Here is a 25,265-nt window from a genome sequence, read left to right on the forward strand (position 1 = left end):
AGACCCAATGTTACTGAATCCTGCTTTTGTTTTAGTGGATCAACATTTTAAGTTGATAACAGGGTCTCTGTTTCTATTTTATATATATTTTTTGTTTATCAAAATTAGCTCCTCCAATGGGTACAAAAATGGACATCATTTTCTGTTTTAAAAAAACTGACAATTTTCTTTAAATTGTAATACTTTACTACTCCAAGAGGGAACTAATAAATCAAATGAGAACTCATTGTCAATGGGCATGTAAGAACAATTCCTAATTTGTAGGCAGTTAGAAGAACAGTCTGTACAAAAAAAATTAAGATAGGCTGAATGTGTTCTATTGGCTTTCATTTGCTGACATCTACTTTAAGTAAAGATCAAATTTAGTGATATTTGCATAACATTTATTAGCGATATTTGCATAACAACACTTTCTAGGTAAGGCAAAAAGATCCAAATAATATTATTTGACCTTGTTTCTCATGTATAGACATTATATTATGGTCATTAATTAATGGATTAGAGGATGTATAAATGATTTTGGATAATGTCAACATACAAGTTTATTTTTGTTCCTATAAAATTATAAAGTGGATATCTAATGTATACTCATGGAATAACGTAGCACATAGTTTGGAGTTACTTGTCTTTTAGTTTTCTCTATGTCAATTTTAAGGAAACAAAAGTTGGATAGTTTGGTTGTAATTCAAATATCTGGTTGTACATTGTTGATACTAGTACTATCGTTAGACATGAAAATATGTAAACTGGGTCATAGTATATTCATCTGCTTTTTGAGAAACTATGCACCTTTGAATGTTTTTGCTGCCATTGCAGTATTTTAAGTCATGTTAATAGAGGTTACTTATTTCTAAAGGGACTTACTTTTGTTGCTTTCTACTATGTTAGCTTTAAGTAATCTCTCTCTAAAATAAAAAAGTAGCAATTTTCTTGATTTTAATCAATTACAATATCCAGTATCTTAATCAATGTTCTCAAATCTTTTGCCTTTTTCAGTTCAGCCTCCAAATTCAGAATAATAATAATAATAATAATAATAATAGTAATAATAAAACTGTTTCAATGTCTTCTACATGTTAACCATATTTAGGTTTTCCCAGATAGATACTGACAACCAAAGAAGTTGGTTCACTGATTGTATTAGTTGGTTCTTGAACTCCTCTAAAGAGATAACTGAGACTGAATAATTTATAAAGAAAAGAATTTATATTGGCTCATGGTTCCACAAACTGTAAAGGAAGCATGTCTGGGGAGGCCTCAGGAAACTTACAATCATGGTGTAAGGTGCAGGGGAAGCAGAAACGTTTTCACATGGCCAGAGCGGGAGTAAGATAGAGAGGTGGTTGATGCCACACACTTTTAAACAAACAAATCTTGTGAGCACTCACTGACTATCATGAGAGTAGCATGAGATTTGGGCATGGACGCAAATACAAACAATATCATTCTTCCCTGGGTCCCTCCCACATCTCATGTTCTCACATTTCAAAATACAATCATGCCTTCCTCACAGTCCCCAAAAGTCTTAACTCATTCCAGCATTAACTCAAAAGCCCAAAGTTTAAAGTCTTATCTGAGACAAGGCTAGTCCCTTCTGACTATAAGACTTTAAAATCAAAAACAAGTTAGTTACTCCCAAGATACAATGGGAGTACAGGAATTCAGTAGATACTGCCCTTCCAACAGTGAAAAATCAGCCAAAACAAAGGGGCTATAAGCCCCATGCAAATCCAAAACCCAGCAGAGCAGTTATTAAATCTCAAACTTCAAAATAATCTTCTTTGACTCCATGTCTCACATCCAGGCCACACTGATGCAAAGGGTTATCACCCAAAGCCTTGGCCAGCCCTACCCTTGTGGCTCTATAGGGCTAGTCCCTACAGCTGCTCTCATGGGCTAATATTGAATGCTTGCCACTTTTCTAGGTGCACGGTGCAAACTGTTGGTGTATCATTCTGGGGTCTGGAGGGTGGTGGCCCTCTTCTCACAGCTCCACTAGACAATGTACCAGTGAGGACTCTGTGTGGGGGCTCTTACCCCACATATTGTCTCTGCAATGCCCTAGTAGAGGTTCTCCATGAGGGCTCTTCCTCTGCAGGAGACTTCTACCTGGACATCCAGGATTTTTCCATATCTCTTCTGAAATCTAGGCAGAGGGTCCCAAGCCTCAACAATTGCACTCTGCATAGCCACAGGATTAATACAACATGGAAGCTACCAAGGCTTATGGCTTGCACCCTCTGAAGCAGGAGTTTGAGTACCTGGACCCCTTTAAGGGACAACTGGAGCTGGAACAGCCAAGATCAAAGAAGCAATGTCCTGAGGCTGCACAGGGCAGGGGGCCCTGGGCCTGGCCCATAAACCATTTTTCCTTCGTATGTCTCCAGGTCTAGGATGGGAGGGGCCACTACAAGTTCTCAGATATAGCTTCAGGACCTTTTCCCCATTGTCTTGGATATTACTACTTGCCTTCCCCTTAATTATGAAAAATTCTGCAGCTGGCTTGAATTCCTCCCCGAAATTTTTTTTTCCTTTCTACCACATGGCCAGGCTGCAAATTTTCCTAACCTCTACATTCTCCTTCTTTTGTAAATTTAAGTTTCAGTTTTACATCATTTCTTTGCACATGAATATGAACATAGAAGGCTAGAAGCATCCAGGCTACGTCTTGAACACTTTGCTACTTAGAAATTTCTTCCACCAGATACCCTAAATCACCATTCTCAAGTTCAAAGTTTCACAGATCCCTAAGGCAGAGGCACAATGCCTCCCGAGTTTGCTAGGGTATAACAAAAGTGACCTTCACTCCAGTTCCCAGTAAGTTCCTCATCTCCATCTGAGACCCTGTTAACCTGGCCTTTACTGTCTATATCACTACCAGCATTTTGGTCACAATCATTCAACAAATCTCTAGAAATTTCCAAATTTTCTGTCATCCTCCTGTCTTCTTCTGGGTCCTCCAAACTCTTCCAACCTCTGCACATTATCCAGTTCCAAAGTCACTTCCACATTTTCAGATATCTTCATAGCGATACCCTACTCCCAGTATCAAGTTTCTATAGTAGTTTGTTCTCACACTGCTATAAAGGAATAACTGAGACTAGATAATTTCTAATGAAAAGATGTTTCATTGGCTCATGATTCTGCAGGCTGTACAGGAAACATGGCTGGGCAGGATTAAGGAAACTTACAATCATGGCAGAAGACAAAGGGGAAGCAGTTACATCTTCACGTGGCTAGAGCAGGCAGTAGGGGGAGGAGGTGGGTTCAGGTACTACACATTTTTAAACAACCAAACCTTGGGATTCCTCACTCATTATCATGAGAACAGCACCAAGAAGGAAATCTAGCCCCACGATCCAGTTACCTCCCATCAAGCCCCAACATTATGGATTACAATTTGACATGATATTTGGGTAGAGACACAATCCAAACCATATCACTGACTTTATAAGGTGAAGGTTACTAAAATATTTAGATATGTTTTGTATTCTCTAAATGTTATGTAGTTCAGCCACTCTACAAACTGACTAAAATAAATGTCTTTTGGGGTCCAGTTAGTGAATGGGGTGTTTCAATTCTTAAACAGATACTGTAGTAAGAACTGAATTGAGATATTCTGAACTTTGCTAAACCTTATTAAACCTTTTCTTATCTTAGTTTTTATGAAACAAGATTATATATCAGTAGTACTCATTCAAATTTAGAAACTCATCTGAAGCCAATTGCTTACCTTATTTTTCCTTTTACCAAAGCTAAAGATTATATAACTTGTCATGTACTACACTGATCAGGCCAATAATACCCAATACTTTTAGGCTGGCTACATTACTACCTATGATTATTTTATTGTCTGCTTTCTGCCTCAATGCTTATTTGTTGTCCCTGCCCTTCCCCACCCCTGCCTTTTTGTTGTTGTTGTTGTTGTTTTTGCTTTGTTTTTGTTTTTGTTTTTGAGATGGTGTCTCTCTCTGTTGCCCAGGCTGCAGTGCAGTGGCATGATCTCAGCTCACTGCAAGCTCCGCCTCCCAGGTTCACGCCATTCTCCTGCCTCAGACTCCAGAGTAGCTGGGACTACAGGCGCTTGCCACCACACTTGTCTAATTTTTTGTGTTTTTAGTAGAGACGGGGTTTCACCGTGTTAGCCAGGATGGTCTCGATCTCCTGACCTTGTGACCCACCCGCCTAGGCCTCCCAAAGTGCGGGGATTACAGGCGTGAGCCACTGCACCTGGCCTTGTTGTCCCATCTTTAATGCTGTACTCTTTATTAATAACTCCTGAGACAATTGTGATATTGGAATGTGTTGTCAGACAAAAATACAAAAATATATTTCTTATGAATATAGAACATGTATGAATTTTCTGTTTGTTCAATCAGAATAGAGTAAATGGACTCATAAGATTTCACACAAACTTGGTCTCTATAGCAGCCAGATACTTAATTCCCCTAGGATGCTATCAATAAACAGAAATTGCTTGTTGCCATGGATTTCTGCTCTCATTTTTTTTTTTTCTTTTCTTTGCCTTGCCTTTTATAAGACTTAAAGCCAGTACGGCTGAGAAACAAGTGAGTTATTTTTGGTTCTTTGACAAGTACTTCATGAACTCCTTCCTTTCTTTGGCCCAAGGCCCACTAGACTATCATGGAGATTTTGTAAAGCAATATTTGTTTTAAAAGTCATGTTAAAATATATATATATAACATAAAATGTGCCATATTAAACATTTTTAAGTGTGAAGTTCGGTGACATTAAGTATATTCACACTGTACAACCATTGCCACTATTTGTCCTCAGAACTCTTCTCATAGTCACAAACTAAACCTCTGTACCTCATAAACAATAATTCTCTATTTCCTCTTTCCCCAGGTCCAGGCAACTACCATTTTACTTTCTGTCTGTATGAACAGAACTACCCTAGGTAACTTAAATGAGTGCCATCATACAATATTTGTCCTCTTATGACTGGCTTATTTCACTTAGCATAATATCTTTAAGGTTCATCCATGTTGTAGCATATGTCAGAATTTCCCTCTTTTTTAAGGCTAAATTATATGCCATCATATTTATATACCATATTTTGTCTACTCATTCATGAATGGACATTTGGGTTGCTTCCAATTTTGGCAATTCTGGATAATGCTGCTATGAATATGAGTGCACAATTATATGTCCGTTCTTAATTATTTTGCCTGTAAACTCAGAAGTGAAACTGTTGGATAATATGGTGATTCTATTTTTAACTTTTTGAGGAACAAAATAGTATTTTCCATAACAGCTGCACCATTTTACAATTCCATTAGCAGTTCATGAAGTTTCCAATTTCTCCATATCCCCCTTAAAAAATTATCATTTGATTCTTGGGATACTAGGTATCCTAATGAGGGTAAAGCTGTATCTCACTGTGGTTTTGATTTATATTTTCCAAATGATTAGTGACATTAAGAATCTTTTAATTAATTTTTCAAGATACAGATGACCATGGGTATATTTTCTTTGAAAAAAATGTCTGTTTTATTTAGTCCTTTGCCCATTTTTGAGTCGGATTGTTTGCTTATTTTTGTTGTTGTTGCTGTTGTTGAGTTTTATACATTCTCTGTATATTCTGGATATTAATTCATTATCAGAATATTTGAATAATTGATTTGCAAATATTTTCTCTCTGGGTTTTTTTTTAACTTTATTGATAATATCCTTTGATGAACAAAAGCTTTCCATTTTCATGAGTTCCTATTTGCTTATTTATTCTTTTGTTGCCTGTACGTTAATTGCCATATTCAAAAAATCGTTCAAATTCTAATGTTATGAAGTTTTCTCCTATGTTTTCTTCTGAGTGTTGTATAGTCTTAGCTCTTGTATTTAGGTGTTTGATCCATTTTGTGTATTGTTAGGTAAAGGTCCAGTTTGATTCTCTGCATGTGACTTTGCCATTTTCTCAACACCATTCATTTAGAAGACCACCCTTTCCCACTTGAATAGTCTTGGTTCTCTTGTCTAAAATCATTTGAACATATCTGCCTGTTAAATAGTTCTCCAAACTAAATTCATTTATCTTATTTTATCTCCCTAGTATGCATACATCTTAAGACTATCTTGAGTCATCTTAACTAAAAATACTGTTCTTAATCTTTAGGACATGTACGCAGGTTTACATGCTTTACAGATTTAAAGAAATAGAATCTCTTAAATGGGCAATTGAAGAAGCCAGCCATCTGATGCTGAAATTTTCTTTTACAATGGTTTACACGGAGATTAATTTTTTAAGGGAAGAATAAATAAATTAACAATTAAATATATGTGGTTATAGTGTTTTCAGCATTTTCCTCAAGGGATTTTTTTTAACTTTTGTATCATAAATATTCAACTAATGAAAGTGAAAAAATGAAAAGCCTTATTTTTCCTTAAACTCTTGAGTTCAAACTATAATCTTACTCTATTATAAATATGAAAAACTTTTACCAATATTTTTCATGGAGGATTTTATGAAATAACCAAAATCTATTAAAAATGCTTATGTTGACAAATATAAAATATTCAGTTTTCTATTAAAAATTTAATTCTCTTATGATAAAACTTTCCTAAGTACTTAAGTAATTGGTAAATCAGATAATATAATTTGTAAAATCATTTTAACAGCTTTAATAATAAATAGCACAGTTCTATCTCAACTAAATAACTACACACTTGTGATTATAACCACAAGTGTAATCAGTAAAATAATTTAAAATGCCAGTTACTTCAAATGTTACAATGTACTCAAAATGTCAAAAGTGCTAAATTATTTCTTAACAGAAATTATGGGATTGATTAGTTACAATATTTCAATCTAGATTTTCTTGACAATAAACATATTTACTCCTAAGAAATATATTATACTATCTAAAAATTTGGATGTTTCCCTGCCCAAATGATTTCTTTGGTTTTGTTTTCCTAATCAGGTGGCTGAAAAATCTACCAATTGGAGCACAGACAGGTCTAGAACTAAGATCAAGTTTTTGTCCACAAAACTTACTGAAACCATTTAGTTTTATACATAACTCTGATAATAAGAACTTTATAACTTGAAGGAATTGGAACCATAATCCTAATTTAAAGGTATGAGGAAGTAACACCTTTAGAAATATATCCTCTACCACATCTGTAAACAACATTAAATTTGTGGATGATACTTGAATGCTTTGTTTTATTTTTGGTTTTGTACTTCTTTTCTTAAGATATTTAAATGACAAATAATTAGATTCTATTTTTCCTCACTGGGCTTTTCTGAATCTGCTTATATAATTTCCAAGGACATTTATGTCTATGATATTTGTGATAAATTCTAAGGGCAAAAAACACAAGTGGATTGAGATTGACAGCAAGTGATATCCTAATAAAGTGGTTAGAAACAGATAATGTAGTGGCTTGTAAGGCAGCCAAATGGTTATCTAGAAGAGAGTACAGGGCAGAAGGAATGTCAAATGAAAGAGTCCCTGGACAGGAATGAAATTACACTGGTAATTACTAGAGTGATTTTAAATGATCAGTACTATTTCCTGCATTCTCTAGTTCACTTGACCTCTGCAAATTTACAACTTCATCTCCCCTAAGTCAATGAGATTGTCAAGTTCCAGCTGGACTCTTCTTATATGGGTTGTTGATGAACTATTCCCTCAACCAGTATGTGAGGGCAATTACAGGACTCCCCTCAAATTTCCCCTTTCTCTTTATCAGGTACCCTTTCCTACATTGCCTGTTATGTTGTCAAACCTCCCATATGGGCAGGCCTGAGTAGAGACAGCTCACTCAGTATTAGCTTGGGCAGCTTCAAGACCACACTGAGGTCATTCGAAGGCTCTCTGTTACATTTTTTAATAGAGATCAAAATGTGATTATCCCAGGAGGAAGCTTTTATGACAGCATAGAAAGTCACATAGCATCAATTCTGTTTTAGTCACAGACCCTCATAGACCCAAGATCCTTAAAGAAAGAATGACAGTGTTACATAAAATAAGATGATAATATTGGATGATGTTGCAATTTGCTTAGTCCCTAGCTTAGCTAGGTCTAAGTTCTTGTCCCACAGCTAAGAAGAATAAGGGACATGGACACCAAAGAATGAGTGGAATAGGATTTATTAAGCAGTTTGAAAGCTCTTAGCAAAGAGGGGGGGCCTGAAAGCAGGTTGCCAGAAATGGGGCTGAGTTCTGTGTTTTTTATGTGGCAGAAGTCAGTTTTCTGTGGGTTTGTGACTTCATGTTTGTTATTACCCATGAATACCTAAGCAAAACCTAGAGAGGGCTAACACAACAATATTAATGCCATGTTAATGACATTATAATGAGTTATGTTAAGTACATTTAGGTTGCTTTATTGTGCCTGTGCCTAAGTTGGAACAGTCGCTTTTGAGCAACATCCTGGCACAAGGGGAAATTCTTAACTACATTTCTTCTCATTAGCTGTAGAGGCAGTGTAGGTGCTGTCTTGAGGTTGTTCCTGTGAGCACTGCCTTTCTCTGTCCTTTTCCGGAGATCCTCCCTCTTTGTCTGCCTATCCAGCATCTAACCACCTCCTCTCTCAATGAGATGTGTTAATACCACCAACATAATTGTAAAATAAAATATCCCAGTGAAATAGGAGATAGTTTCTCTTTTCTCTTTCTAATTGCTATTATAGTTAATTCTTTGTTGATGAGGTAACAATTACACTAAACATTTGGACAAATTAAGATTACATATAATTGGTGTCTTTAAAAATCACTGGAATGTTGAAATACAAAAATGTATTTAATTTGAGGGATTGGTTAAATGCATTGTAGGGGAGAAGTGTTCCAAACTAGAAAGGTTTAAAACATTTCTTTTATCTTTTAATTTAGCAAACATTTACTTATTCTTACAGACTGTATAAGACTCTAAGGAGGTCTTTATGTTACTGAAGAGCTACACATGCTTACTTTAAAAAAATTAATATTTTCTTTCAAAATATCCTTTCTGAATTTGAAGTGAATAGTTTCAATTTAATATGACCTTATTGGTGTGTGTACTGATATGTTCACTGAAATTTCAAATCCTTCAAGAGGTGCTTCTCAGAATCCCTAACAATGGTAATTAAAATAAACAAAGTTCACTTGACTATTCTTTCTTTTAACTTCTTTTCCCCTTATTTACCTGTACATATAGCAGTGATTGGACATAAGTTGATTTTGTAGGAAAAAAAAAAAAAAAAAAACCTAAATAGGAAAAATTCTAGAATAATTTAAAAAATTCCTCTAATTTGTACTGATTTCCATCTTGATATTATTACTTACTGTGCACTATCACATTAAAACTTTTGTTTACATGTTATTAGCTAAACCTTTCAACTGTCATTTAAAAGTCTCATTGGGCTGGGAGTAGTGGCTCAAACTTATAATCCCAGAACTTTGGGAGGCCAAGGTAGGCAGATCACTTAAGGCTGGGAGTTAAAAACCAGCCTGGTCAACATGGTGAAACCCATCTCTACTAAAAAATACACACACAAAAATAATTAGCCAGGCTTGGTGGCATGTGCCTGTAATCCCAGCTGCTTGGGAGGCTGAGTCATGAGAATTGCTTTGACCATGGAGGTGGAGGTTGCGGTGAGTCAAGATCGTGCCACTGTACTCCAGCCTGAGTGACAGAGTGAGACTCCATCTCAAAATGAAAAATAAGAAATAAAAAAAAAAAATGAAAGTCTCATTGGCCAGTCTGATTTGAAGGAAGAACTCAAGAGATACAAGTCCTAGACATATTGGTTAATGATACTAATTACTACCAGAGGATATCTCTTAAACTATTCAATTGTGCTACAGTTGATCTTGGTTACAATCTAAAGAAGACACTACTGGCCAAAGTAGATATAAGCCTGAGATTTTAAATTCATAGTTATTTTCCATTCAAATGACACACTGTTACAGTTTGGGTTCCTGGGGAAGCAGACTCTGAGTTCGTAGTTAGAATTTAGTGTTCAGGATATTGATTAAAAATTGTTCTAGTGCTGCGCATGATGTTGTACAGATGAAACCCCAGCTCTGGGGAGGTTGAGCTCGCTTGGGTTCAGGAGTTCAAGACTGCAGTGAACTGATTGTGCTGCTGCACTCCAGTCATAGTGAGTGTGAGACCCCATCTCTTAAAAAGAACAGAATTGCTCTTGGGCTTAACACCTGAAGAAGAGACGAAAGGAATTATGCCTTAGAAGCAAATCAAACAACAACAGAGGCTCAATTAATAATAGACAAAACTCTCTGCTGACCACACTGCAGTACATAAAACTATCTGCTGACCACAGTGCAAGAGATAGGGCAAGTCCTTCCCTGATGCTATTGTATACCTCTTTCTCGTGTTTTGCCTTTGACTAAGAAGGAAACGTAAAACACTATGACTGTTTTCAGAAGAATCTACACATATTGTGTGCTTGCATACAAATGTGCATAGCTTGGTCCATTCTATAACGAAGTGTGATGATTTGAAGTAAATAGACATGTGTCTTAGACTTATAATTTGTAAAGGAATTTAGAAACAATTAGAATCTCCATTTTTTATAGGTAGAATACTAAAGATCCTCAGATTATGTCTTTTTTCTCATCTTTGCATAAAATAATATGTTTAAGTGGATCTAATTTAATAATATGTATTATGTGAATACGTGTAATCTACTGATTGTGTCAGAGGTAGTAGCTCTTCTGGCAGGTCAGTTCACTCGGCTCTATGAGACTTATTCCTGACAGCCAGTCTAGAACCGACAAAGTATCCCCTTGCAGCAACTGATACAGAGTAAAGATGGGGCTTAGCTTCAGCTCACCCCACTGGAGCATTCTTTCATGCATTTCCAGTGATGAGAAAACCCACACCATACCACACTGCTAATAGTCCTTTTAATTAAAGAATTCCGGGAACTGGCCTTAGAGATAACAAAGGTTGCAGAATGTCCCACTTCAGGAAGGAATGCCCAACAGCTCATTTACTGCTTTGTTGCCACTGGTCAGACCATCAGGTGGCCAGTTATGGCCAGTCAAGATAACTATGGCAGGCTGATAATGCTGACCTGCATACCCTACCCCTCACTTGCTTTGCCCACGCCAGCTTACATGCATGCTTGACCCCTGATGTCAGTTAAAAAGCCCTACCAACTCTCTGTGGAGAGTTGGGGAATTATCTTTCTGGTACAGCCTCCTTTATGCCTGGGTGTAAGCTCCAGTGAAGCCCTGTGTGGGAAAACTCTTTTGGCCTCATGTCAATTTCTGTTGCATTGAGAGCCCAAGAATCTATGGTCAGTAACACAACCATTTTAAGCATTAATTCCCCGTCTTTCCCATAGGAAAGTCTCAGTCTACTGAAACCTCTTTTCTCAAACCTCTACTAACTAAATACTCTGTCAACTCTGTCCAGCTCTTTCTTATTTTCATGATCTTTCTTTCTTTCTTTCTTTCTCTCTCTTTCTTTCTTTCTTTCTGTCTTTCTTTCTTTCTTTCTTTTTCTTTTCTTTCTCTTTCTTTCTTTCTTTCTTTTTTCTTTTCTTTCTTTCTTTTTCTCTTTCATTCATTTGTTCTCTTTCTTTCTTTTTCTTCTTTTTCCTTCCTTCCTTCCTTCACTCCTTCCTTCTTTCTTTCTTTCTCTTTTTTTCTTTCTTCCTTCCTTTTTTTTTTTAATGAAATCTCACTGTATCTCCCAGGCTGAATTGCAGTGGTGCAATCTCGGCTCACTGCAACCTCTGCCACCCAGGTTCAAGCAATTCTCCTGCCTCAGCCTCCTGAGTAGCTGGGATTATTGGTGCCTGCCACTGTGCCTGGCTAGTTTTTGTATTTTTAGTACACACGGGGTTTCACCATCTTGGCCAGGCTGGTCTTGATCTAACCTCGTGAACCACCTGCCTCAGCCTCCCAAAGTGCTGGGATTACAGGTGTGAGCCACTTTGCCCAGCTGTTTTCATGATTTTTCTGTGTCCCAAAACCATTTATTGGGGGAAAAAAAGGCAGCTGATTGGTCTTTCACTCAATCTTGAAAGGAAACAAAAGATGGGACAACGTCTCACTATAAGGCAAGATTAGAAGTATCTATGCTGTAGTCAGCCATAAAAAATGGTTGTTTTATTATTCAGTATACTCCATTCACTCAGTATTTTTAGCTAAAGGATTCAAGCTAGGTTGGAGAACTGCTCATCTAGCCAATTAGTATCCAAAATAAGACTTTCTGAGATAAGACCTATTTTCAGCTGGTCACTTCGACTACTTTCTGCAGGCAAAATTTACATCTATGAAGGAAATCTCTATTTGTCAAGGTGTCTTTACAAGCAGCATATGATGAGTACTAAATATTAGCAATGCTCTCAATGGAGAACACATTGGCTTAAATCTACATAACAAGTCTTACCTTTAAGGTGCTTTTCTTGGCCATCTTGTCTTAACTGGGCTTTTTCTTATACTCCTCTTTTTTGCAATGGGCAAATTATAATATTTAGCCTTGAAGTCATAGCTCTGTGTCTTTGAGATGTACATTTTCTACATGATCTTAACTAAGGGCTATTCCTTTGGAAATGGAAATTTAGAGGTGATGACATAGAGGAAGAGAGAACAAAATTAAAAAGCACTATTTGGAAACTGATGAATGAAACATTCTAAAAGTCTTTTTTTTTTTTTTCTTTTCCTTTTTCTTACTTTCACAGATATAAGTAAAGCATTTGGGCCATCTGGGCAGGGGGTCTTACTTCATCAGCCAGAAAGAAAAAACAATCTAGATACAGGTATTCTTTAATAAACTAGTGAGCTTTTTATTCTTGTACCTGTCCATATGCTTATGAATTTTATACACACACACACACACACACATATATATATATCACATATATATATATATATATATATATATATATATATATATATATATATATATGTGGTATTGATAGCAGCAGGAGGCAGAAGAGTTCTAGGCAGACAGGGACAGTTCCCTGGTGAAATCCTGAAAGCCAAATTACAAGTCTCCGATAAATCCATGGACCCAATTGAGAACATCTCTTCCTTTTTGGCATGTTTTCCTCTGATCGAGCTCCACTCTTCACCTATTTTACATACAGCTACCCTTCCCTAATTGTTTTTTAACATTGTCTTGTCCACTTTTGAGTGGTGTCTTTGTTTTAGGCTTTTTTGCATACTCACAAGCCAATCAGCACACACTCCTTCATTCTGAGCCTATAAAAGCCCTGGGCCCAGTCACAGTGGGAGACAGACCACCTGCCTTCTGATGGGGACCACCCTCTTGTCCCCTCTCCACTGAAAGCTGTTTTGTTGCTCAAAAACCTCTTTTTTGCCTTCTTCACCCTCCCGTTGTCAGCATGATTTCATTCTTCTTTGATGTGGGACAAGAATTTCAGACCCTGCCAAACAGGTAGGAAGCAGGCAGTAACACTGTAGCCCACTGCCCTATATGATGGGAAGTAGAAGTGGGAAGTAGCAGTAGGGCCAGGCCAGCCCAAGAGCTGCAGGCCAGAGTGGAGCAATGGGACTGACAGAGCTGTTAACAAACCCATTTGGGTTGCCAGTGGTGGAACTAAAGAGCTGTTAGGACACTAACATGCCCTCTGGAGCTTTAGGGTCATGGACATTCTTATTTGGGTACCACCACATTCCCCTCATCTGGATACTGGAGTCCACCGAGGGAGTCACTTGCAACATGCTTGGTCCAGCCCAAGTCTCATACAAAGCCTACTCCTGTGCTGGCACTTGGAGTGGCTGGCTGGACCCCACACTTGCTTGCTTACACATCCACTTCTGCTGTGGTCTGAGCATGGGTCTCACAGCAAGCATGGAATCTGGACTGGTGTGCAAGTGAGGCACTGCCCAGCAGGGTGAGTGGGCAGGATGCCTGTAGCGAGCCTGGGGCTGAGTGAGGCCTGGACAGGGGCATTGCCTGGCACAGAGGTCTTTGGCTGTCAAAGCTCAACCAAAAAAAAAAAAAAACCTGCATCAATATTTTCTATCTTCTTATGATATTGGCAGAATTAAATTGTAAAAGAGCTTTATTTAATTGGTGTAAAGAAAAACAAACACATTTTTAAACTAAATATCTTCTCAAGAAAATTAAAACTAACCCCCAAATTTTCAAGTTTATGTGTCTTGAGTAATCTCTGGTAAATAAAAATTTTGTTTGGTTTGATTAAGACAAGCACATCCTCTGTGTCCTCGGCTTTAAATATAATACAGATGTACAGTTTTTTTTACTTAGGTTTCCTGATAAAAAGCTTATCTTATCACTATATTACAAAATTTGTCACCAAGAAAATTAAGACAATGGCAAGTTATTTAATGTCTCATCTTTATGAAAAATGTAAGCATAATTATTTTAATAAGTTGAGTTAAATAGATGTAAGCAAAATAGAATTCCCATATGAAATATGTCCTCCCTGTACCAGAAGGTTTTAACATTCTTACCACCAAGAATGGAAAGTTGAGGCTGAGGGATAGCTATACAAACAATTGATTCTCATGCTCAGTCAAAAAAACCTAAGACAGGTACATTTTGCCTCATCTACAGTTTCTTATCAAAGATACTTTGAATTGATAGTAAACATGTTTTGTGCCACACTGACAAATTGTGGTTTGGGAAAGCACATATTTCTTGAAATTACAATTCTTAGATTTGCTGATCTACAAATTGCTAGCAAGAAAGATGGTTCAAAATTCCTTGCTTTTTTGTATTCACTGGAAACTAAGGTCACGAAGGGTTAAGAATTCTAATTACTATATGTAAATAAAATTGTTAGAAATAATAAGGGAAACAACTATGCAAGTATACAAGGACATTAAGACGTGTTTTTATATGCAAAAACTATAAAGTATAAGGATGTTTTGTTAAGGGAAGAAGAAAGTAATTTTTCTTCTAAAGTAAAATGACTAATTCTAAAATGAGAAGAGGGAAAGTATACAACAAAAACTGAATGGATAAGGAAGTCAGAAGGTTTGTGCAAGATGAATCTTGTGAAAGGAATTTTATGAGTGATTAAGCTAGATAAGTTTAGAAAGGAGTTATTTATAAGTTTTTCTAAAAATGGAGTATCAACACCAAAAGTACACTGATATGAAACTAGAATTTTGTCCTTTGTGTTAAACAACAGTTTTCTTGTAATTTTGGTCTGCTCTTAAAAGGAAATTGTTAAAGGGTTTTCTGTATCTCTCTCTCTTTTTTTTTTTTTTTTTTTTTTTGATGGAATCTCACTTTGTCATCAGGCTGAAGTCCAGAGGTGTGATCTTAGCTCACTGCAACCTCTGCCTCCTGGGTTCAAACGATTCTCCTACCTCACCCTCCTGAGTAGCTGGGACTACAGGCATGCGCCACCACACCCAGCTAATTTTTGTATTTTTAGTAGAGATTAGGTTTCACCACGTTGGCCAGGATGCTCTCAATCTCTTGACCTTGTGATCCACCCGCCTCAGCCTCCCAAAGTGATGGCATTACAGGCATGAGCAACCTCACACAGCCTTCTTTATCTTTTAGTTAAATGGCCTAGACAATAGAAAACAATGATTCTGTGTTTTACTAAGACAACTTCTTGCACTCCAGTCTTTACTAGCTTTTTGTTGACTTAAGAAAATTGTCTTTATTGAAAGAACTAAAATTTTTCTATAACTAACTTCCTGTATTTGCCTTGGAAGTCTTTAACATACTACTTTGATTAAATTAATGATGACCATACATAGTAGCCTGTGATCCTATTTTGGTCCAGTGTTTCACATCCTTCATATTTTTGACATATTTTCAGAAATCAAATTTAAATTAAGTCTTTTTTTAAAGTCTCAAATTAACCTTGGGATTTTTCAGGGGTGCCATTGGAAACATCAAACAGGTATCTATCTTTGTGAAAAGAGAGACGTTAAGCATAAGCTTATTTGGTAAATTATGTGAAAGCATTGCCAAATAAGTAAGTCCAAACCTTCTTTGAATTATACTTCTGTGGATGTGTTATTATGTGTTCCAGAAATTATATGCGTGTCTTAAAAATCTGGTTATACTATTGTACCAAGTAAGTATTCCCAAAAACTCTAATGAAGAGACTGATTGATTCATAAAACCACTAACCAAAAATCAAGTAGAATAAGAGTTAATTAAATACCAAGGAAATGCATTGGCAGATTTTTATGCTAAGTCAGTTAGTACTGACATTGTTATTATATGCAATTTGAATGATTTTTGTAAGATAAATCCAAGTCAAATTAACTATAATAACTATTTAATAAACAGTGCTACATGCCTTGTTTGGAGGGAAAAAATCTGGTGTTTAAAAATATATAAATCCAATGTTAAGTGGAGACTTATGGAGGCTTTGATGGCTGCCTGATCTTTCTTGACTTTTTAAAGTTTTCATTATTAAAGACTCCACACTCTGACTCGTTATGGAATAGATAAGATGATACAAATCATGAAAAGAAATAGTGGTGTGACTATTCTAAAATTGCTGAAGTGGTTTATAACCATTGTTTGGGTTGTCAAACCCGTAATTCTAGTAAGAAAATAACCTCAGTTGATACATTTTCGCCACTTGCCAGATCACTTGAACATTTACAGAGGGATTTTACTCAATTGCCAACTTTGATGCTTTTACTGTTTTTAAAAAAATTTTATCATGCAAGAAGCCTGATTCTATAGCATAAGCAAAACATTATTAGAAAATATGTTTTGTTTATGGGGCATGTCTGGAGAAATCTCCAGAAATTAAGGTATTCATTTCGCTAGAAAAATTATAGATGTGTCAAATAAGGAATTACAAACACAATGGCATGAAGCAGAGCTAACTGAATCGAATGGATTGCTTTGATCAAAGTTACTACTGATTGATGATCCACTAGAAAATATAGACTGACCTCTTATGAAATAATTACTAGAAGGACCATGCCCCTAATAATTGAACTTCATGTATCTCACACTCATGGACTCTGAAATGACTCAATATTTCAAGACCTTAATGGATTAAGCCAAGGTATATTTTTACAGGTAAAAGAAGCCCTTTGTGAACCACCAGCAGATATCTGCTAGACCATTCATGATCTAGAGCCTGGATATTGAGTCTTTTGGAATTAACGCCAGCAAAAGACTGCCCTTGAAACCCCTTTGAAGTAAAACTTAAGTGCCTTGATTCTTGGATTCATGTCTCTCAACTCAAGAGGGAACTTCCAGACTCCTGGGTCTGTACAGTCATTGGAGACCTCAAGGTAAACCTGGCCGGGGAGATTTCTTCAGAGAAGCAGATGACATCCTAGATGTAGACAACCTTCCAAAGATCACAGATGAAGAGTTACCTGCATGAAACTTTTGTCCTCCTGACTCTTTTCTCTGTGTTTCTTTTCTTTTTATACATGACAAGATAATGCAATAATTAAGATGTCATATTTGATAGCATCCTCAGGGAACTTAACTGAGTTTTGGATGTCATGTGAAATGTAAGTCCATATATGATCTTAGCTTCTGGTTCACTCTATAACTAGTATTTCAAATATGATTTCTGATACTTTCTAGAGTTACGTATTCAGTTTTCTTGTTTAAATGTAACAGTAGACAAAACTAAAGTGATAGTTTTGCAGTTAAACTCTGCCATAAGTTGAATAAGAAGATGAAAGGAAAAATAATTCAATTTGTACACAGATGTGTAACCTATTCGTTTAATTTTTGGAAACAACTAAGCATTCAGTGATTCAATAATGGAGCCTTCATAAATGCTACTATTGTTTCCCTACTGGTGACTGCTAATACACAAGTCATCCCACAGAAAGCTGTTTGTTATGTCTTTCCAGGATGTATATTTATCTGTGAAGGATTTAACAATATAATCATAATTTAACCATATGCATGGCAACCCTGTGTTTCAGTAAGTGGCTAATGAAGGACCAATGTAGATGAGTGATTTTAATGTTACCACTGTCACTCTATAATCAATTGAAAAGTGATCATTGGTCCACACTTTTTAATTTGCACAATAGAATAAAGAGGAATTTGCTAGCAGACATAAATCCTTCCAAATAGGCATCTTTTTGAAGGATGCTTTTCCCTGGCTTGGCATTAATGTCATTGAAGTTATGATTATAGAAATCTATCTCAAACATTAGGTAGCATATATAGCTGACTCTACTACAAAGATTATAGTTGCCCAGGAAACTTTTTGAAACTTTCTTACTAATGTTGTCCTTAGATAACATGATTGCTTTGGACTGTCTATTGATGGCCTAACAAGGGGGAGCATGTGTGATGTTTAACACTTCTGATGCCCTTGGATAAATACATCTGGTATGGAAGAAATTCAGCTGCAAGAAATCAATAAACAAGCTAAATGGCTAAAACAAATAGATTCCTCTTCTGGTTCATATTTTATGTATTTAAGTTTGATCAGTTTGCTGATTTAGAGCTCCTGTTAGAGTATATTTCATTTTCTTTGTATTATCCTCCTGCTAGCCATCATGATGGTTTCTCTGGTGCACCAGATTTTCTCAAGAGTCTTAAATGTTCTTATGCAGCCATCTGTCATATGCCAACTGATCTTACTACAGTTTGAATAGTGAAAATATAAAAAGAACAGAAGAAACATTCAACTAATCCAACTGTGAATTGTAAATTCCATACTGAGACCAAACAAGATCATTGTGATGGTGACACAATGATGTCAGTGCCCAAGGTTTTGGTCAATTTTTCCAAACTGAGAAGCTCACCAAATGGGGAAATTTTAAATTAAAAAAAAATATGGCCTAAACTCCCTCCATACTTTGAATTCCTTCACAACAGAGTTCAACTTAACGTCGTATTTAAAAAAACTGCTATCCGGGTGGAGCAAGATGGCCAAATAGGAACAGCTCCAGTCTCCAACTCCCAGCGCGAGCGACACAGAAGACCGGTGATTTCTGCATTTTCAACTGAGGTACTGGGTTCATCTCACTGGGGAGTGCCGGACTATCGGTGCTGGTCAGCTGCTGCAGACCGACCAGCGAGAGCTGAAGCAGGGCGAGGCATTGCCTCACCTGGGAAGCGCAAGGGGGAAGGGAATCCCTTTTCCTAGCCAGGGGAACTGAGACACACAACACCTGGAAAATCGGGTAACTCCTACCCCAATACTGCGCTTTAAGCAAACAGGCACACCAGGAGATCATATCCCATACCTGGCCGGGAGGGTCCCACACCCACGGAGCCTCCCTCATTGCTAGCACAGCAGTCTGTGATCTACCGGCAAGGCAGACGCGAGGCTGGGGGAGGGGCGCCCGCCATTGCAGAGGCTTAAGTAGGTAAACAAAGCTGCTGGGAAGCTCGAACTGGGTGGAGCTCACAGCAGCTCAAGGAAACCTGCCTGTCTCTGTAGACTCCACCTCTGGGGACAGGGCAATAACAAACACAGCCGAAACCTCTGCAGACGCAAACGACTCTGTCTGACAGCTTTGAAGAGAGCAGTGGATCTCCCAACACGGAGGTTGAGATCTGAGAAGGGACAGACTCCCTGCTCAAGTGGGTCCCTGACCCCTGAGTAGCCTAACTGGGAGACATCCCCCACTAGGGGCAGTCTGACACCCCACACCTCACAGGGTGGAGTACACCCCTGAGAGGAAGCTTCCAAAGCAAGAATCAGACAGGTACACTCGCTGTTCAGAAATATTCTATCTTCTGCAGCCTCTGCTGCTGATACCCAGGCAAACAGGGTCTGGAGTGGACCTCAAGCAATCTCCAACAGACCTACAGCTGAGGGTCCTGACTGTTAGAAGGAAAACTATCAAACAGGAAGGACACCTACACCAAAACCCCATCAGTACATCACCATCATCAAGACCAGAGGCAGATAAAACCACAAAGATGGGGAAAAAGCAGGGCAGAAAAGCTGGAAATTCAAAAAATAAGAGCGCATCTCCCCCGGCAAAGGAGCGCAGCTCATCGCCAGCAACGGATCAAAGCTGGACGGAGAATGACTTTGACGAGATGAGAGAAGAAGGCTGCAGTCCATCAAATTTCTCAGAGCTAAAGGAGGAATTACGTACCCAGCGCAAAGAAACGAAAAATCTTGAAAAAAAAGTGGAAGAATTGATGGCTAGAGTAATTAATGCAGAGAAGGTCCTAAACGAAATGAAAGAGATGAAAACCATGACACGAGAAATACGTGACAAATGCACAAGCTTCAGTAACCGACTCGATCAACTGGAAGAAAGAGTATCTGCGATTGAGGATCAAATGAATGAAATGAAGCGAGAAGAGAAGCCAAAAGAAAAAAGAAGAAAAAGAAATGAACAAAGCCTGCAAGAAGTATGGGATTATGTAAAAAGACCAAATCTACGTCTGATTGGGGTGCCTGAAAGTGAGGGGGAAAATGGAACCAAGTTGGAAAACACTCTTCAGGATATCATCCAGGAGAACTTCCCCAACCTAGTAGGGCAGGCCAACATTCAAATCCAGGAAATACAGAGAACGCCACAAAGATACTCCTCGAGAAGAGCAACTCCAAGACACATAATTGCCAGATTCACCAAAGTTGAAATGAAGGAAAAAATCTTAAGGGCAGCCAGAGAGAAAGGTCGGGTTACCCACAAAGGGAAGCCCATCAGACTAACAGCAGATCTCTCGGCAGAAACTCTACAAGCCAGAAGAGAGTGGGGGCCAATATTCAACATTCTTAAAGAAAAGAATTTTAAACCCAGAATTTCATATCCAGCCAAACTAAGTTTCATAAGTGAAGGAGAAATAAAATCCTTTACAGATAAGCAAATGCTTAGAGATTTTGTCACCACTAGGCCTGCCTTACAAGAGACCCTGAAGGAAGCACTAAACATGGAAAGGAACAACCGGTACCAGCCATTGCAAAAACATGCCAAAATGTAAAGACCATCGAGGCTAGGAAGAAACTGCATCAACTAACGAGCAAAATCACCAGTTAATATCATAATGGCAGGATCAAGTTCACACATAACAATCTTAACCTTAAATGTAAATGGACTAAATGCTCCAATGAAAAGACACAGACTGGCAAACTGGATCAAGAGTCAAGACCCATCAGTCTGCTGTATTCAGGAGACCCATCTCACACGCAGAGACATACATAGGCTCAAAATAAAGGGATGGAGGAAGATTTACCAAGCAAATGGAGAACAAAAAAAAGCGGGGGTTGCAATACTAGTCTCTGATAAAACAGACTTTAAACCATCAAAGATCAAAAGAGACAAAGAAGGCCATTACATAATGGTAAAGGGATCAATTCAACAGGAAGAGCTAACTATCCTAAATATATATGCACCCAATACAGGAGCACCCAGATTCATCAAGCAAGTCCTTAGAGACTTACAAAGAGACTTAGACTCCCATACAATAATAATGGGAGACTTCAACACTCCACTGTCAACATTAGACAGATCAATGAGACAGAAAGTTAACAAGGATATCCAGGAATTGAACTCATCTCTGCAGCAAGCAGACCTAATAGACATCTATAGAACTCTCCACCCCAAATCAACAGAATATACATTCTTCTCAGCACCACATCGTACTTACTCCAAAATCGACCACGTAATTGGAAGTAAAGCACTCCTCAGCAAATGTGAAAGAACAGAAATTATAACAAACTGTCTCTCAGACCACAGTGCAATCAAACTAGAACTCAGGACTAAGAAACTCAATCAAAACCGCTCAACTACATGGAAACTGAACAACCTGCTCCTGAATGACTACTGGGTACATAACGAAATGAAGGCAGAAATAAAGATGTTCTTTGAAACCAATGAGAACAAAGATACAACATACCAGAATCTCTGGGACACATTTAAAGCAGTGTGTAGAGGGAAATTTATAGCACTAAATGCCCACAAGAGAAAGCAGGAAAGGTCTAAAATTGACACTCTAACATCGCAATTAAAAGAACTAGAGAAGCAAGAGCAAACACATTCGAAAGCTAGCAGAAGGCAAGAAATAACTAAGATCAGAGCAGAACTGAAGGAGATAGAGACACAAAAAACTCTCCAAAAAATCAATGAATCCAGGAGTTGGTTTTTTGAAAAGATCAACAAAATTGACAGACCACTAGCAAGACTAATAAAGAAGAAAAGAGAGAAGAATCAAATAGACGCAATAAAAAATGATAAAGGGGATATCACCACCGACCCCACAGAAATACAAACTACCATCAGAGAATACTATAAACACCTCTACGCAAATAAACTGGAAAATCTAGAAGAAATGGATAATTTCCTGGACACTTACACTCTTCCAAGACTAAACCAGGAAGAAGTTGAATCCCTGAATAGACCAATAGCAGGCTCTGAAATTGAGGCAATAATTAATAGCCTACCAACCAAAAAAAGTCCAGGACCAGATGGATTCACAGCTGAATTCTACCAGAGGTACAAGGAGGAGTTGGTAACATTCCTTCTGAAACTATTCCAATCAATAGAAAAAGAGGGAATCCTCCCTAACTCATTTTATGAGGCCAACATCATCCTGATACCAAAGCCTGGCAGAGACACAACAAAAAAAGAGAATTTTAGACCAATATCTCTGATGAACATCGATGCAAAAATCCTCAATAAAATACTGGCCAACTGGATTCAGCAACACATCAAAAAGCTTATTCACCATGATCAAGTGGGCTTCATCCCTTGGATGCAAGACTGGTTCAACATTCGCAAATCAATAAACATAATCCAGCATATAAACAGAACCAAAGACAAGAACCACATGATTATCTCAATAGATGCAGAAAAGGCTTTTGACAAAATTCAACAGCCCTTCATGCCAAAAACGCTCAATAAATTCGGTATTGATGGAACGTACCTCAAAATAATAAGAGCTATTTATGACAAACCCACAGCCAATATCATACTGAATGGACAAAAACTGGAAAAATTCCCTTTGAAAACTGGCACAAGACAGGGATGCCCTCTCTCACCACTCCTATTCAACATAGTGCTGGAAGTTCTGGCTAGGGCAATTAGGCAAGAGAAAGAAATCAAGGGTATTCAGTTAGGAAAAGAAGAAGTCAAACTGTCCCTGTTTGCAGATGACATGATTGTATATTTAGAAAACCCCATTGGCTCAGCCCAAAATCTCCTTAAGCTGATAAGCAACTTCAGCACAGTCTCAGGATACAAAATTAATGTGCAAAAATCACAAGCATTCTTATACATCAGTAACAGACAAACAGAGAGCCAAATCAGGAATGAACTTCCATTCACAATTGCTTCAAAGAGAATAAAATACCTAGGAATCCAACTTACAAGGGATGTAAAGGACCTCTTCAAGGAGAACTACAAACCACTGCTCAGTGAAATAAAAGAGGACACAAACAAATGGAAGAACATTCCATGCTCATGGATAGGAAGAATCAATATCGTGAAAATGGCCATACTGCCCAAGGTTATTTATAGATTCAATGCCATTCCCATCAAGCTACCAATGAGTTTCTTCACAGAATTGGAAAAAACTGCTTTAAAGTTCATATGGAACCAAAAAAGAGCCTGCATCTCCAAGACAATCCTAAGTCAAAAGAACAAAGCTGGAGGCATCACGCTACCTGACTTCAAACAACACTACAAGGCTACAGTAACCAAAACAGCATGGTACTGGTACCAAAACAGAGATATAGACCAATGGAACAGAACAGAGTCCTCAGAAATAATACCACACATCTACAGCCATCTGATCTTTGACAAACCTGAGAGAAACAAGAAATGGGGAAAGGATTCCCTATTTAATAAATGGTGCTGGGAAAATTGGCTAGCCATAAGTAGAAAGCTGAAACTGGATCCTTTCCTTACTCCTTATACGAAAATTAATTCAAGATGGATTAGAGACTTAAATGTTAGACCTAAAACCATAAAAATCCTAGAGGAAAACCTAGGTAGTACCATTCAGGACATAGGCATGGGCAAAGACTTCATGTCTAAAACACCAAAAGTAACGGCAGCAAAAGCCAAAATTGACAAATGGGATCTCATTAAACTAAAGAGATTCTGCACAGCAAAAGAAACTACCATCAGAGTGAACAGGCAACCTACAGAATGGGAGAACATTTTTGCAATCTACTCATCTGACAAAGGGCTAATATCCAGAACCTACAAAGAACTCAAACAAATTTACAAGAAAAAAACAAACAACCCCATCAAAAAGTGGGCAAAGGATATGAACAGACATTTCTCAAAAGAAGACATTCATACAGCCAACAGACACATGAAAAAATGCTCATCATCACTGGCCATCAGAGAAATGCAAATCAAAACCACAATGAGATACCATCTCACACCAGTTAGAATGGCGATCATTAAAAAGTCAGGAAACAACAGGTGCTGGAGAGGATGTGGAGAAATAGGAACACTTTTACACTGTTGGTGGGATTGTAAACTAGTTCAACCATTATGGAAAACAGTATGGCGATTCCTCAAGGATCTAGAACTAGATGTACCATACGACCCAGCCATCCCATTACTGGGTATATACCCAAAGGATTATAAATTATGCTGCTATAAAGACACATGCACACGTATGTTTATTGCAGCACTATTCACAATAGCAAAGACTTGGAATCAACCCAAATGTCCATCAGTGACAGATTGGATTAAGAAAATGTGGCACATATACACCATGGAATACTATGCAGCCTTCAAAAAGGATGAGTTCCTTTGTAGGGACATGGATGCAGCTGGAAACCATCATTCTTAGCAAACTATCACAAGAACAGAAAACCAAACACCGCATGTTCTCACTCATAGATGGGAACTGAACAATGAGATCACTTGGACTCAGGAAGGGGAACATCACACACAGGGGCCTATCATGGGGAGGGGGGAGGGCGGAGGGATTGCATTGGGAGTTATACCTGATGTAAATGACGAGTTGATGGGTGCAGCACACCAACATGGCACAAGTATACATATGTAACAAACCTGCACGTTATGCACATGTACCCTACAACTTAAAGTATAATAATAATAAATAAATTTAAAAAAAAAATTATCTGGGAATGCTAAAAAAAAAAAAAAAAAAAAAAAAAAAACTGCTATCTAACTTGAAAGTATATTCCTGCAACAAATGGCTGAGTCTCAGCCAATCACAGCAGCTGAGTTTCAGTTAGTCACAGGGTGCCAACTGATCCGACCATGTCCACATAAGGCATATGCCTTATGACATCATGCCCAAATAAGGCCAGTGCCCAGCTGTAACCAATCAATGTGCTTCTATACATCAGTAACTATTTTTGTCTACAAATACTGAATGGTCATATTCCTAAGTGGAGGTCTCTGAATCTCTCCTCATTCTGAATGCTACTAATTCATG

Source organism: Macaca nemestrina, chromosome 3, assembly GCF_043159975.1.
Source record: "Macaca nemestrina isolate mMacNem1 chromosome 3, mMacNem.hap1, whole genome shotgun sequence".
Lineage (NCBI taxonomy): Eukaryota > Metazoa > Chordata > Mammalia > Primates > Cercopithecidae > Macaca > Macaca nemestrina.